The 17,285-nt window shown below is 46.6% G+C and overlaps 1 protein-coding gene across 18 annotated transcripts in view; it reads right to left on the bottom strand.

Annotated features, from left to right (window-relative positions):
- The window catches only part of CACNA1C (calcium voltage-gated channel subunit alpha1 C), a 1,539,476-nt gene that overhangs the window by 546,737 nt on the left and 975,454 nt on the right, over positions 1-17,285 (bottom strand). The window lies entirely within an intron of this gene.

Raw genomic sequence — 17,285 nt, forward strand, 5'->3', positions numbered from 1 at the left:
CCTGTTAAATGTAAACCGGCATGATGTGACACCTGTCATGAATGCCGGTATAATAAAAACACTAAATAAATAAATAAATAAATTAATTCCCATGCCACCTCCATCCCCAGTAATACCTCTTTCTAGCATGCAAATTTGCATCCGCGCATACTTTTTACGCATATAACTCCAGGGTAATATAAAACTGCATTTTATGCATGTAAAAACAAATTACCCCCTATAATTTTATCTGTGATATTCATCTATTTGGTGCTCTAGTAGTGGGGATTTATTTCAGGAATAGGTGTCCAGGTCTAGATGACACTTTCTTCTACTAACTTTAGAGTTTTCTTTCAGTGTCCTGCCTGGATCTGGAGGGATGAATATGGACTCGGAGGACTGGGCTGACATTGTGAAAGGTTGTCACCTTTTAGAGGATGGACCGGTAAGGAATTTCAATTTCTCCATCCCGGATGTTTCAGATAATTCAAATGTGTGGGCATCCAACCCAGACACCCAAGAAATTAATTGAGAAAGAGAGAATTTTCTCTCCATAGAGACTGCACATACAGAGTTGGTAATTGATCTAAGCCTGGGGAGAAGTGTTAAAGAGAATATGAAGTTTTTCCCCATTGCTCCCTGTGTGATCAGTGGATAATTCTGAATAAATTCTGTATTTCCTGCCAGTTCCTTGTGTAACTGGTGGATGATTTTGAAGTTGATAAAAAGAAATGTTTCTTGCTGGTTAGTGGTTACATGTGTATCCAATGGATGATTCTTTTTGGTAGCAATTTGTGGTCAAGTTCTGTGAATGGTTTTGTTATTCTCCTTCTGACATGGAGAAACAGCTTTCAGATTGCAAAATGATGGATGCAGATTTACAGTAAAATATGGTTCCAGACCTGCATGCAGTAAGACTATAAAGTACATTTTCTTACTAGAAACCAGGAGTAGCCAAATCTGTGGCTCAGAGCCGCATGGCTCCTTCATGTGAAAAATGTGGCTCTTGTACTCTCTCCCATAGCAATTGAGTACCACTGCAGAGGCCAGGAGGGGAGGGGCTGAACCAGGGGGTGCACACAGCAGAGAAGAGCCATTAAACTCCTTGCTCTGACCCCTCCATTCCTGTCCTCACAGTGCTGCTGATTGCAGCAGAAACAGAAGGGAGGGGCTGGAGCAAGGTGCAGAGACTTTTCTCTATTCATCCCTGCTCTGACCCTCCCCTTTTGTCTGCAATTAGCAATCCTGGAGGACAGGAAGCAATGGAGCAAGATAGGACAGCAAACAAAAGCCAGTCAGTTCCCTACTCCAGCCCTCTTCATCCTGCTGAGCTCCCATTACACCTGCTGTCTAGAGGAGAGGGCTCTTCAATGTTATGCTATCCAGAGGGAAGAAGCTGGAGTGAACACTGCTCCAAGTCCAGTAGATTACTGTGTTCCTAGGACATGGGATTCAGCTAACATTAGAGGGTAGGAGAGAGTAACCCAGAGCTCTAGTCAGGTCAGAATGATTTTAGTGAAGCAAAGGGCTGAATGTTTGTCACGGGCAGTGCAGTGTGATAAGTGGTGAATGTGGTAGGGGGTAAGGGATATGAATGCTTGGATGAAGAATGGTCCATGAGGGGCTTCTGGCGAGTGACATGAAAAGGGGTGAATTTTCGGAGAGTTGAAGAGGTGGATGAAAGGCTGAGAAGAGGTGAGGAGGGATTTGAATACTGTTGGACAACACAAGGAGGAGATGAATGTTGTGGGGAAGGTGAGGAGGGGATGAATGTCATCTTCCCTGTCTCCCTGAAGTAAACAATGCAAATTGGACTCTCTGAAACCTTATTTGTCCCCAAGGTCAATGCTGCCATGTGCGAGGGGACATAAGAACATAAGAATATGCCATACTGGGTCAGACCAAGGGACCAATGCTAAAATGAGGAGAACAGAGAGAGGGAGAGAGGCCCAGGATAGGGGATTGTACAAGAGTTATATGAGGTGGGGTTTTAAATGTGAAATAAGGTGGGTGGAGTGGATGGAGCATGAGAGAGCCAGGGATGGGGATAGAGATTAAAAAAAAAACTAGTGGAATGGCAGTAGGGAGATGTGAGAAAGCTATAGCAGGAGGGTATGTGAAAAAAATGGATAAGTGGTAATCAGGGATGAAAGAGCCAGAAATAATGTCATTATGGGGGTGGGGCAGAGATAGTGATGAGGGTGTGGGTCATAGACAGCCAGAGATGACAGAACCAGAGCTGGTGAAGGGGACTGGGCAAAAATGAGTGGCTGAGAGCCTTAGATAGGAGGAGGGGGTAAGTAAGATGAGAGAGAGGGTTGGGGGCTAAAAGAAAGTAGTGTATCGGGGGATACTGGTGCTGGGCAGAGAGTGAGGAGAGAGGGGTACAAAAGGAGTTATGTAGGGGCTGCTGAACCCCCATCATAGGTCATGTGGAAGGTGAGGGATCTTTTTCTGGAGCTGCTGAGAGAGGAACAGGAATGTGGGATTGCAGGTGAGAAAGAGATAGACAGACAGACATGGGGCAGAGAAGGAGAGAGAGATAGAAGATGCTGGTTAGAGACTGGTGGGGATAGGGTGGGAGGATTGAGAGAGCGAAACTTAGGATAGGTTAGGGAAATTGAGAGAGAGAGGAAAGTCTGGTGGCAGGATTCAGACTAGTGGGGATAGAATGGGATTGAGAGAGGAAAAGATACTGGTAGAGAAGAGAGGAAATGAGATCATTATTGGGGACTTCCCTCATCTCCATTCAGGGCAGTTACTGGGAATTACAGCATACCGGGCAAAGGTTGTTTTTGGAACTTCCTTTCCCTTTTGGACTCACTTACAAACTCAAAAGCATAGTAAGGAGTTGCCCTTCTTGCCACGGCCTTGCTCCTCAAAAGGGGATCCTGCCATCTCTTAAAAATTTGCTACTGTGTATCCTGATTCCTTGGCTCTTGGTGCATGAAAGGTTGGCCACCTCTGCTGCAAATGGTGTTCTCTGTAGACAGCAAGATGAATTACCATGACATGTGGCTGATGTCAACCAACAGCACCAAACAAACTCCTCTCTCTTAGCTCATAGAGCTTTTGCTCTACTGAGCATGTGCGGGAATTCCTAGCTTAGGAATTGCCTCATGAGCCCCTTAGTCGATTTTAGAGCTAAATCTAGCTAGGTGACTCTATAGGGAGGTGGGTGGGTATTTAGCATGGCTAATTCATCCTGCTATCTACAGAGAACACCATTTACGGTAAGAAAACTGTTTTTTCCATCAACAAGAAGGACCAAATTAATCATGACACATGGGTGGCCCCAAGATGAGAGTTGCAGTGGAGCATTTACTGAATAAGCAACCTGGACCCTACTGTGGAGAGTTGAGTACTGGATGAACAAGCGACATATGACTGCTTGTCCAAATTTACTATTTCTTTTTGATAGTGTATAGACAGTAATGGGACATGAAGGTGTGTACTGATGACTAGGTTGCAGCTTTGCAGATGTCTTCAACAGACATGGCTCGCATATGAGCTACTGATGCTTGCAATGGCTCGTGAACCTTGATAAAGTCTGTAATCTGGAGGCTTGCTATCACATAACAATGTGCGTTTCATGGCATGTAAGCCCTTGCACTGTGATTGGCACTGCCCCACTGGTGAACCAGCAAGGCCCCCACTGACAGTAGACAGATTTGTAAGGCTGGGACCTAGTTGAGGCTTCACCTATACCAGCTCCTTCCTCTGCAGGTTGAGTCTTTGGATTTGAGGGCTGGGAGGACATAGGCAAGGGTCCTGAAGAAAACAGATGATGCTGAGGAATAGGTCGCGGTCAGGGCAGGCAGCAGACAGGCACGATCGAGGTCCAGGCAACAAAAAGGCTCAATTAAGGTCCAGGCAGCAATCAGGGTGGGCAGCAGATAAGCACGATCAAGGTCCAGGCAAAGGTCAGAGCATGAAGTCAGTTCAAAGAGCAGGAGAAGAAGACTGGGGCAAGGCAGGGCAGAGACTAGACTAGGACAGAGCAAGACAAAGACCAGCTAGAATGAGGCAAGGCAGGAAGGGAACATGGCAGAGTGGACGAAGCTGGGCAGGCTGAACAAGGCAAGCAGGAACTAGGAACACACATTGCAGAGGGCAGGAGGACCTGTTGCTAAGGCGCTTGTGGTGGAACTGAGCTCCCTTATATACCAGAGCTGGGATGACATCACTAGTCAGCATTCACAAGAAATATTGTCTGGATTGTCTACAGGCAGTGACCCATCCACTTTGGGCTCAGGCCCACCCAACTAGGGCTGTTTCACACCAGAAGGGGCCTGTTGGAGTAATGCCATCATGAGATCCCATCCCCGTGATGGCGAAGAAGAGGGCCACAGAAGCACGGCCACTGGTGGATCCCATCCCCACAATGACAAAGAGGAGGGCCTCAGAAGAAGCAAGGCTGTCACTGGATCCCATCCCCATGATGGTAAAGAGGAGGGCTTCAGAAGAAGCAAGGCCAGTGCAGATTTCCATCCCCACAACGGCGAAGAGGAAGGCCTCAGAAGCAAAGCAGTCGCAGGAGGCCTCAGAAGAAGCAAGGCCATCAGTGGATCCCATGCCTGTGACAGTAAAGAGAAGGGCCATTGGGCCAGAGAGCTGTAATGCCATCACGTGATCTCATCCCCATGATGGCATAGAGGAGGGCCAGAGCTGCAATGCCATTGAGGAATCCCATCCCCGCAGCGGCAGAAGTAGGGGTTTGACTGTGCCTAATGAAAGGTCCTGCATGCATGTGGGTGAGAATGGGAGCCTCAATGTGTGTATATGGGTGAGAATGGGAGCCTCAATGTGTGTATATGGGTGAGAATGGGAGCCTGGGGTTATGTGTGGAGTAGAATGGGAGCCTATGGGCATGTGTGTGTGTGTGTGTTGGGGGGGTGGTGGTAAGCATGGGAGCCTGGGGGTGTGTGTGTGGGGGGGGGTTAAGAATGGTAACCTGTGTGTGTGTGGGGGGGGGGTGAGAATGGGAACCCAAATGTGTGTGTGTATGTGAGTGAGTGAGAATGGGAGCCGGTGAGGGTCTGGTTGAGAATGGGAGCTTGGGTGTGCGTCTGTGTGTATATAAGAATGAGAGCCGGGGGGAGGGGTGTGAGAGAGTCAGAGCTTTTGTGTGTGTGTTTGTGTGTGTGTGTAGAATGTGAGCTTGTGTGTGTGGTGGTGGAGGAAGATCATATGAGAGTGAGAGCTTGTATGTATGAGGGAGTCTGTGAGAGAAAGCATAAGCCTGTGTGAGGGACGAAGGGAAGACAGTAGGAGAAGAGAGACCCTGAAAAGGAATTTGGAACTGACCAATAAGGGAAAAGAGAGAAAAAAAGAGACTGTGACAAATTGATTAGAAAAATACAAAGATCAGGCAACAAAGGTAAAAAAAAATATTTTGAGATTTTAGCACTTTGAGTATGCCATCTTTGGGAATGTACATTTCTTATATTTTTGTATTTTACTCTTTCTTCAGTATTCCACTGTTCAGAGTCTAGTTTCTCAGGCTTTCTGTTTTGGTTTTGTTTGCATGTTTCTAATTTGTAGTCTGTCTCTATTTTGCCTGTGTGTAACTGATGTGCAGTATTTCTGCTGGTGTGTAGTTTCTCTGAAGCAGTCTATCTTGTTCTATTACTCCAGTAAGGCTGGTGTAAGTATTTGGATTGCTGCTTCTTTTTATAAAGTTGCTGTTATTTGAATCCTAAGAGTCAGTGCTGTGACTATAGGGTATGGCAAGGTTCTAGATGTCTCTTTCTTTGCAGGAGTTTGTGTTACTTCACAAAATAGCAATGGAGGGATATTTTTTTCTGAGGTGATACCAGAATTTTAATATTTGCTTTTCATGTTGGTTGAAATGTGAATTGTCCTAGCCTTGCTCTGCACCTCTTCTGATGATTATTGCTATTTTATTGTAGTTATTATGATTTCTGGCTTTCTACAAAGAGAATTCATGAAAGAATACATTCATTTTTATTGGATCTGTTGTTTGCTTTTTATATGATGTGCATTTATAAACTGCAATAAATATAAAATAAATTAATACAGATTAATAAGGAGTTTTTAATTCTGGTAAGTGCTGGAAATAATTGAGGTAACATGTTTTAAAGTTTCACACATGATGCATAATAGCTGTTGCAAACTACTTAGAAAGTCACTGTAGGGTGCAGTATACGCCATTATTTATCAGTAAGAATACAATTAGTAGGTCTCAGACCTGCATGCATACAGGCCACCCCATGTTAACCTTGTGCCCATCCAATAATAATAATCAGTTCTGGCTGTACCACTGGCCACAGGACGTGCAGGTGGTTTAACCAAACCCTAGGATGCAGCACACTGCAGGAAGCTATATCTGGAGGTAAGGAGCATTACAGTGCAATACAGTCTGCTATGTCCAGTCTGTTAGGATTGTTAGAGATGAATAATTACAAGGTCTGATGATATGGCTGAGTTATCTTCCCGTAGTAAGCCAAGGCTCTTTTACAATCCAAGGAATGAAGGGCTTTTTCCCAATTCATGTTCATGTAGTCTGGGAAAGAATGTGCATAGCACGATGGCTTGATTTATATGAAGAGCTGACACCATCTTTCATAGAAACTTTGGGTAGATGCGAAGCATTACTCTTTTGTGAAAGAACTGCACATAAGGAGAATAATGAACCGGTGCCGGAAGCTCATTGACTCTTCTGGCTGACGTCATCACAACAAAGAATAATGCTTTCCATGTGAGAAACTTCAGTGAAGCCAACTCCATTGGCTCAAAAAGTGGTTTCATAAGCTGTGCTAGAACCATAATAAGGTCCTATGGAATAGGTGGCTTGGCCACAGGACGTTTAGTGTGGCATAAGCCTTTAATAAAATTTGACAGTGAAGGATGAGTGGAGACTGGTTTACCTTCTAGCTGAATATGGTAGGCCACAGTGGCACTGAAATGTACTCTCACTGACAAGGTACTGAGAACTGAGGAGGAAATAAAAAGCAAGTAATACAGTAACTCTCGCTATTTGCAAGCAGATGGGTCCAAGAAACTTTATTGACACCAGGACGAGAACCATTTCACTTACCAGGAAGAGCCCTTAAAGCATCTCAGGGAGTACATTTTGGAATTCTCATATGGATGGAAATTTAGATGTGAAAGGCACTCTGAATGAGCTTTTATAGCGGCAGCCCCTCTGGCCAGTGCTGGTTAGAAATCAATTAAGTTATAAGACATTTCGTAAACTACTTAAGGCCCATTTGTTTTCTTCTCGGTTTTCAGAGGAGGAGGCCAGCTAAACTGATTTAGGGGTGGCTTTTGATGCTGTTGAGAATTGGGATTATTATTTGGAGAGTGGTGGGGTATTAGTGGGTGTGCAAGTGGCAGTTGGTAGTTTGTATATGTAATGCTATGTTGTAAGTAATTGGTTTTAATGTTGGATTTTTATTATGTTAGATCTGTAAACCGCTTCTATTGTGGCATGTGGTATATACATTTTTAAATAAAGCCATAAGCTCTTCTAGTCGAGGGCATTCTGGCAGATACTACTGACGTCCATATTCAAAAGCAATTTTGACGTCCATATTCAAAAGCAATTTAGAAGGATAACTCAAAAGTTAAATAGCAAAAATTTAAATGGCAAAATGGGCTTATTCAGCCACATATCCAGCTAAATTATGCCCCTTTTATATCCAGCTATAATTTAGCCAGATAAAAAAGGGGCATTTCCAGGAGGGGTTGAATTATCTGGCTAACAGCCAAATATCACATATATCCGACCGGTCTTGTGTGGTTGGATAATTTGCTACTTATCTGAATATCTTTAAATCTCGAGTCCCCAGAGTTTGAACCCCCTCTCACAGTCTCAAATGATTTGTGAGCACCCCCACTCTCCGGACCCACCCATTTCCCCCGATGGCAAAAAGACATCTCTGCCAGGAGTGAGGGTCTCACTCACCTGCTTCCAGAGGCTCCAGCGCTGCATCTGTTAAAATGAAAACAGAGAGAGGGTGTGCATGGAGGGGGGGTTGGGGGAAGAGGGCTGATTAATGTTTGGGGGCTGAGGGGTGCAGGCAGGGCCAGACATATTAGGTTGGAAATACTGAGATAGTGACAGCATTAGTTACCCAGATATCTTTTAAAGATATCCAGATAAGTAGCAAGTTATCTGGTCACACAAGATCAGCTAACTTTAAAAGCTAACCAACTGTATTCAAACTTAGCCAGTTAGGTTTTAAAGTTAGTTGGATACATGTAGCCAGATAATTTTAAGCAAGTATATTCAGTGGGACATTTATCCCACTGAACATACAGAACAAGTTATCCAACTAACTTTAGCTGGAGAACTTATCCACTAAATGGCCTACTGAATATTGGCCCCATTATGTCCTCAATTTCCTTGGGTAGAGGAAATGAAGCGATCAGCGAGCACTCAACATCCAGTCTGTTAAGTTGACAGAGGGAAGGTTTGGATCATATAGACGACCCTCTTCTTGAATCAACAAGGACAACTGACCCCCTAGATAGATTGGGGGGGGGGGGGCTGATGGACATTTGCACTAGGTACATGAACCACACTTGTCTGGGTCATGCTGGTGTAATAATAAGTATCAAGCAGGTCTGGTAGTTGAGCTCTTTTTGTACTGTCTTGGCTATTGGCGGAATCGGCGGAAAAATGTACATGAGATCTGCATTCCAAGTGAGGAAAAAAACATGAGCAGATCTGAGTTCATTGGGAAGAATGGAACAAAATCATTCTGCTTTTCTGTTTTCCTTCAATGTGAAGAAGTCAATTTGATGAATGTCTCCAAAGGTTGAATAGTTTTTCAGCCGTTGACTGCTGTAGGGATCACTCATGAGGTGATATGCTAACGTATTGGTAATTCACAGAAGGTAGGTCACTTGTAGAACAGCTTGATGGTGGCATGCCCATTCCCATATCTTCATCACCTCTTGGCACAGAGCCCATTACCCTGTGGCTCCTTGTTGTTGATAAAAATATATGGCTACTTAATTGTTAGTTTGAATGAGAATTCTCTTTTCCTCTAGGAGATGCAAGAAACCACTTAAGGCATGTCTGATCACTCATTGTTCCAGCAGGTTGATTTAAAACTGCCTTTCTAGTAATGACCAAGTTCCTTGGGTTTGGATTTGGAAGGGACCCATGTGGGCTTCACATCTTTGGTGGAAGCATCTGACACTCCTGTCACCTGATGAGGAGGTAGACAGAGTAGTTCCCTTCCTCTAGGATGTCAGGGGTCTAGCCACCAGTGGAGATGTTGATTCATCTCAAGAGACATTCACTAACATTGTCAAGAGATGTGTTAACTGCCCCACTGAGAATGGAGGCTCATGGCTATTTAAAGGGCTCTTGCATTAGGGTTGGTAGATGTAGATGGATTTGCTATAACAGAAGGAGTTATAGGAGGGGTGGAGCACAGATCAGGAAAGAAGTGTTAGAGAGAAAGTAAGAGACAGAGAGGAAGAAGCCAGAGAGGAGAGAAACCACCACCCATTTCATCACTTCAAAAATAATTCTGCATTTATTTAGTATTTTAAACAAAAAGTTAATAGATGTCAACTGTTTGTCAAACATTGCTCTACTAGTAGTAAAAGCCTGTCCAAGAGCACAGAAATACTATGAAGTGTAGGAAGTGTGTAATTGAGAAGTATGGTAGTAGAGAGTGCATGCTGAGCTCAGGTGTACTATGTGTTGAACTCATTTTCCATATGTAGTAGTACAGAGTAGATTGAACAATCCAGAGGGGTGGAGCTGGAGAGTGAGGTGGAGCTGAAGAGTACAGTGAAAGAGAGGGACAAAGCTCAATTTGCATACTGGTTATGCAGATACAGGGCAACTTTTCTCTTTAATATTGTTAGATGTATTGTAACTATTTCTAACAATGACCTATCCCACAAGGTCCTTTTCAACCTCATGACTGTACAGAAATGTTGGACTGCATGTGTTCTATGTCCTGCATGATCTCAGAAGGGATGAACAGTCCGCAGAACAGATGATGCAGTGGAGACAAGGCAACAGTAATTGATCATTATTTCCCTTATAGAAGGCAGTGGAAACTAGGAGGGATGTTCAAGAAGCTACCACTTCCTAGTACTAAGCTTCAACACCCCTCTAAAGCCTTTCTCTCTCAGGTTCCTGGCTTTCTGAGATGGCCACTCCTGTGTGGTGTGAATACACGCATATGGGGAAGGGAGTAGCTACTGCATAGGGCGCATGGTGGTATGGTCAGTTACCTGGACTCTGCTATCATATGGAGATGGTCAATTCTGTCATTATGCAGCTATTTTCAAAGATCACAGCAGGCATTCAAAGGCTTCAGCAGGAAGTGCTATCAAGGCATCTTCTTTGAGATAGCAAATGTTGCTTACCTGATGTAACAGGTGTTCTCACAGGACAGCAGGATGTTAGTCCTCACAAATGGGTGACATCGAGGATGGAGCCCACCACGGAAAACTTCTGTCAAAGTTTAAACAGAACTTTGACTGGCCCCTACTGGGCATGCCCAGCAAGGCACTGACCCTGCAGCCAGCAGGGGTCTCCCTTCAGTCTGATTTTCAAAGCTACAGGCAGTGCCTAGAAAGTAAAAATAAAACGAACCCAACACCGCGGGGAGGCGGGCGGGTTTCGTGAGGACTAACATCCTGCTGTCCTGTGAGAACACCTGTTACATCAGGTAAGCAACATTTGCTTTCTCACAGGACAAGCAGGATGGTTGTCCTCACAAATGGGTGAGTACCGAGCTGAGGATGTCCCGACCAGCACCAAATGTACCCAATGGTGTGCAGCAGGCACAACAACTGAGGAGAAATTTGGGAAAGGGCATCCGCACCCTACCGGGTAGGTGGAAGGGTGTTGGTACATCAGGTTGGAAAAAGGTTACGCAAGACAGACTGGCCGAAGATGGAGTCCTGTCTTCCAGCCTTGTCCAAACAATAATGGGCTGCAAAAGTATGGAGAGAACTCCAGGTTGCAGCTTTGCAGATGTCAGGAAGCGGCACCGATCGAAGGTGTGCCACTGACGTCGCCATGGCCCTCACAGAGTGTGCTTTAACACGGTCTTGAAAAGGAATGCCAGCTTGCTCATAGCAGAAAGAAATGCAGTCCGCCAACCAGGAAAAAAGAGCCTGCTTACCCACAGGTTGTCCCAACTTATTAGGATGGAAAGAGACGAATAATTGAGTGCTCTTCCTGTGGGAAACTGTACGGTCTAGGTAAAAAGCTAGAGCCCGTTTACAGTCTAGGGTATGCAGGGTCTGCTCTCCAGAGTTTGAGTGGGGCCTGGGAAAAAAGATAGGTAGTACGATAGATTGATTGATATGAAACTCCGAAACTACCTTAGGTAAAAATTTAGGGTGAGTGCGGAGTACTGCCCGGTCCTGCAGGAGCTTAGTGTAAGGCGGATAGGTAACTAGGGCCTGTAATTCACTAACCCTGCGAGCTGAAGTAACAGCCAAAAGGAATAACACTTTCCAAGTGAGATATTTCAAGTCACAGGAGTGCAGAGGTTCGAAAGGAGGTTTCATTAGATGACCAAGAACCAGGTTAAGGTCCCAGGATGGGGCCGGAGGACGCAAGGGTGGCTTTAGATGGAGTAAGCCCTTAAGAAAGCGTGTTACTAGGGGTTGCACTGAAATAGGATTACCCCCAATACCCTTATGGAAGGCGGCTACCGCACTGACATGCATTCTGATAGAAGAGGTTTTAAGACCTGATTCAGAGAGATGCCATAAATAGTCCAAGAATTTGGAGATTGGACAGGAAAGGGGATCAAGGGACTGAGAAGTGCACCATGATGTGTACCTTTTCCATTTGTATGAGTAAGACTTTCTTGTGGAAGGCTTTCGTGAAGCTATCAGGACCCGAGAAACGGAATCTGAAAGGTTAAATGGTTGAAGGACTAACCTTTCAACATCCATGCCGTCAGGGACAAGGCTTGGAGGTTGGGATGGAGGAGGCATCCGTCGTTTTGAGTGAGCAGATGCGGGTCCTTTCCCAGAGGAATGTGCCTGCGGATGGAGAGATCCTGGAGTATTGGAAACCATACTTGGCGTGGCCAGTAAGGTGCTATCAGGATCATGGTTCCTCCGTCCTGGCGTAGCTTCATGAGAGTCTTTGACACAAGAGGGAGTGGAGGGAATGCATAGAGCAGACCGGTTGTCCACTTGAGGGAGAATGCATCCCTCGGCCAAGAGTGCTGGCTCCGAATGAGAGAGCAGTAATCGTCCACTTTGTGGTTCTGAGGGGACGCAAAGAGGTCTATGCGGGGAGAACCCCACTTGTGAAACAGAGAGGTCGCTACCAGAGGATCGAGTGACCACTCGTGTGGGTGGAAGACACGGCTCAGCTGGTCTGCCAATACATTGTCTACTCCCGGCAGGTAAGTGGCCCTGAGGTACATGGAGTGGGAGAGGGCTTCCGCCCAGATCTGCGCAGCTTCCTGACACAGAAGGAAGGAGCCTGTGCCTCCCTGCTTGTTTATGTACCACATGGCCACTTGGTTGTCCGTCTGGATTAAGATTATCTGATGAAAGAGATGATCTTTGAAAGTGCGGAGCGCATAGCGGATTGCTCGAAGTTCCAGGAAATTGATCTGGTGTTCGGCTTCCTCTTTGGACCATAACCCTTGGGTTTGAAAGTCGTCCACATGGGCTCCCCAACCGATGTGAGAAGCGTCGGTGGTTAGGATTACTTGCGGATCCGGTGGAAGAAAAGGTAAGCCCTGAAGGAGGTTGACCTGAGTCGTCCACCAGGTTAAGGATAGGCGCAGCGCTTGTGTGACTGTGACTATGGAGGACAGAGGCTGAAAAGCTTGAATCCATTGGTGTCGTAGAGTCCATTGTGTTACTCTCATGGCTAGTCGGGTCATGGGAGTGACTTGAACCGAGGATGCCATGTGTCCTAGGAGAATGAGGAACTGGCGAGCCGTGGCAGTGTTCTGAGACTGGAGCTGGCGAGCCAGGGACATTAGGGTGTGGACCCTCTGAAGAGGAAGGTAAGCCTTTGCCTGTAAGGTGTCCAAGTCTGCTCCAATGAAGAATAAGGTTTGAGACGGGACTAAGCAAGATTTCTCGTAATTGACAAGAAACCCTAAGGAAAGGAGTGTTTGAATTGTCAATTTTAGGGAGGATTGAGCTATCTGTTGGGTGGAGGCCCTGATTAGCCAATCGTCCAGGTAGGGGTAGACGTGGACACCTTCCTTCCTTAAGAATGCTGCTACCACTACGAGACATTTGGTAAAGACTCGTGGGGCAGAAGCCAGACCGAAAGGTAGGACACGGTATTGATAATGGTCGTGGCCTACGAGAAACCGCAGATATTTGCGATGGGATTGTGTGATCGCAATGTGGGTATAAGCGTCCTTGAGGTCGAGAGAGCACAGCCAATCCCCTCTTTGTAGCAGAGGGAGCAGCGCGCCTAGGGTTACCATTTTGAACTTCTCTTTTTGAAGGTATTTGTTGAGGGCTCGAAGGTCCAAAATGGGACGTAGTCCCCCTGATTTCTTTGGTATTAGGAAGTATCTGGAATAGAATCCCTTGCCTCGTTGAGAGGGAGGAACGGGTTCTATAGCATTTGATTGCAGAAGAAGAGACACTTCCTGTTGTAATTGAGCCAAATGGGTGGATAGACTCCACGCTTGAAGAGGCGGGGAGTCTGCCGGAAGAGTTATGAAGTTGAGGTGGTAACCCTGTGCGATAATTGTTAGCACCCACTGATCTGAGGTGATCTGCAACCAAGGTTGTAGAAAATGGTACAGTCGACCTCCTACAGGAATGTCTGGAAGAGGGGTTTGGCATGTGTTCCCTACAGGGGAGTCAAAGGCCAACCGCAGGCCCAGGAGGAGGGGCTACAGTAGGCCTTTGTTTCCTAGGCTGACGCGGCTGAGGCCTAGTAGAGGATCGAGCTGGACGAGGCCTGGCCGATGGAGGGTAGTAATGGCGTGGCCGAAAGAACAACTTCTTAGAGTCCTTCTTAAGTGGTTGTTTGGAGGAAACCTCAGACGGAACAGAAGAAAGTTGTTTCAACGTCTCGTGGTGATCTTTCAATTCAGCTACTATTTGCTGAATTTGTTCTCCAAACAAATTGTCCCCTAAGCAGGGTAAATCCGCTAAATGATCCTGGACCTCTGGGCGAAGGTTGGATGACTTTAACCAAGCCCAACGTCTGGCCGAGATGGCAGTAGCTGAAACCTTTGTGGAGGCATCGAAGATGTCATAAGCCGTTCTGATCTCGTGCTTCCCCGCTTCAAACCCTTTGTTAAGAAGGGCCTGAAGCTGTGGCTGGTATTGGTCAGGTAATGTGTCAGCAAAATCTTGCATCTGTTTAAGGATGGCTCTGTTATATTGCGTCATGTAGAGTTGATATGAGGCTATGCGAGAAATCAGCATAGCTCCATGGTACACTTTCCGTCCCACACTGTCTAGGAATTTATTGTCCTTGACCGGCGGAGTGGAGGAGTGTGGCTTGAGACGCTTGGCTTTTCTTTGTGCGGACTCCACCACAACAGAGCGATGATCCAGTTGAGGCTTTTGAAAGCCTGGTGCTGACTGGACGAGGTATGTGGAGTCAGCCTTCTTCTTAACTGGTGATACAGATGAAGGAGATTCCCAGTTTTTCTTTAAGAGATCGAGAAACACCTGGTGAATGGGGATGGAAGCGATGATTTTTGGAGCGTCCAAAAATTGAAGCAGTTCCATCATCTGGTGTCTGTCATCGGTCTCAGATTGCAGCTGAAAAGGTACAATTTCGGACATCTCCTTTACAAAATTAATAAAGGAGAGATCCTCTGGAGGAGATCTTTTTCTACTCTCTGTAGGAGAAGGCGGTGATGGTAAATCTGTGTCAGAAGATGTATCATCACCCCAGGTATCATAGGGATCACTTGGGGGTTGAAGCCCTGATGGACCTGGTTGAGGATCCAAAGGCATCGAAGGAAACCTTGGAGGAACCGGTGGTACAATCGGTACTGGGAACGGCATCGAGGGTTTCGGTGCTGCCGATGGAGTCGGTGCCGGTCTTGGAACCGATGGAGCCAAAGGATAAATCGGTGGAGATATACGAGAAGGCACCGATGGGACCACCCCGGAAGGGGGAATCAGGAACGGTGTTTCTCCCGCCGATGAAAATCCAGTCAGACGATGGCGCTGTCGGTGCTACTGGAATTATCGATGGGAGGGCATGTACAAGTGCCTCCATACGTTGTAGTAGCGGTGCCAGCGCTTCCACCAAAGGTTCGGTGGTCGGTTCCTTCCTCGGTGGCGGAGTCGGTGCCGGGGTCGGTGCCGGAGACGGTGCCAATGGAGGTTGGAATCTTTGCATCGCTTTCTCGATGGCCTCCTGGACCAGCCGGTCCAGTTCTGCCCGGAGACCAGGGGTAACAATACCCGGCTCGACGGGAGAGGGAGGCTGAGGCAGAGCCGGAGGGACCACCGTAACCGGTGGGATCACGGCTCCCACACCCCGAGAGGGTGAGGGTTTCCTCGATGCCTGCGAACGAGACGTGGACGGTGCCAAGTCTGAACGAGGCCTCTTAGTCGGTGGCTCGGCTTGTTCAGAGGTCGATGACTGTGGATCCTCGACAGGCCGAGACTTGTGCCGTCGATGGCGATGCTTGTCCTTCCGGTCTCCTCGCCCATCCGGGGAGGGGACAGGAGTCGACGGCCGAGAAGTCATCGATGGTGGACGGTCACCGGAGGGTTGACGATGGTGGTGCAACTTCGACGGTGCCGGTTCCGATGACGTCGATGCTATCGATGGCATTGGGGTGGGTGCATGGAAGAGGAGCCCCATCTTCTCCATCCTGGCTTTGCGACCCTTAGGTGTCATTAGGGCACATTTGGTGCAAGTCAGGACATCATGCTCACTACCCAAACACAAAACACAAACCCTATGGGGGTCTGTGATTGACATAGTCCGGGTACAATCCGGGCATCGACGGAACCCCGTCGCCATGGCTTAAGGCCAAATTTAGTCGCGGGCTCGGTAATTGCCAACAGGCCTCGAGGGCCAAATTCGACGGTAGTCGAAGAAAAAAGGCAAAAAACTTACCGGTTTCCGCGGAGGTGACAAAAATTTGTCGAAGGGAGACCCCTGAGGGGCAAATTTTCTTCGGAAAGAAAAATACCGAATTCCTGTCAGGAACGTGGTAAGAGAGCTCCTTTCACCGCGTGGCAACTGCTGCGCGGAAAAAAGAAGACTGAAGGGAGACCCCTGCTGGCTGCAGGGTCAGTGCCTTGCTGGGCATGCCCAGTAGGGGCCAGTCAAAGTTCTGTTTAAACTTTGACAGAAGTTTTCCGTGGTGGGCTCCATCCTCGATGTCACCCATTTGTGAGGACTAACATCCTGCTGTCCTGTGAGAATAGCAATTCTTCTGGTTTTAATTCGTAGTTCTTTTCTTTCAGCTTTGAAGCCCTCGCAGATTGTGTCATTATGCCATGGCTGCCCCCAACACTACAAGGTGCTTGTAGAGGGAAGAGGGTCAGATGATGTAGCCCTCCTGAAGATGGCCTGTTAGAGTCTTTCCTGGCATCGAGGGGAAGCTTTTGCCAAGGCTGGGCATGGCACCATCTGATGCCAGCCCTTCTCTTATGCAGTAAAAGGGGAATATGCATTACAACCTGGCTGATTTTTGAGTGGAAATCTTCAAATCCCGTGTTCCTCTCACCAAATCCCCCTTTTGGTAGTCTTTCTTATATGTTAGCATATGTGACAGTGCTCAGGCAATCAATGTCACAGAATTGCCAATAAAGAGAGTGAGTGCAGTTACAGTTGAAGAAAGGACATGCGAGGTGAAATAAAAGGTGAGGAGGTTTAAAAGAGAAAGGAAGCTTTTGGCTTTTGTAGTTTAAATAAACAAAGTTATAAATCTGAGCCATAAAACTCCAGCTTGGGGCTACATGGAAACAGCTGACACAGTTCCATAATGAACTTCTAGCTTGCAGCAATTAGGGACACTAATCAGATGAAATTGTGAGGAACATGGGAACTGATAGAATGAAAATGTTTTTTTTTAGAAGACCCATCACATCCATTCTCCTGCTGACCTAGCAGATGTAACTAGTGCTGTTATTCATGTCTTAAAGCCAGATGAATTTAACTTTTATCACTCACTCCACCACTTTATAGGCAAGTACGGTCCCCACTGAGATTGTTTTCACTCTGATGTATTTTCATTCTATATTTTTTTCGTCCGTGCAGTTTTTGGTTTCTTTTTTTTTTTAGAAATTCCGTGCTGAAAAAGAAGTGCACAGAGAGCCCTAAAGAGCAACACAGAATTCCTAAGCACCAGAGTAAGTAGAGCGCAGCTTGATTGCAC

The sequence above is a fragment of the Rhinatrema bivittatum genome, chromosome 4, assembly GCF_901001135.1.
Source record: "Rhinatrema bivittatum chromosome 4, aRhiBiv1.1, whole genome shotgun sequence".
NCBI lineage: Eukaryota > Metazoa > Chordata > Amphibia > Gymnophiona > Rhinatrematidae > Rhinatrema > Rhinatrema bivittatum.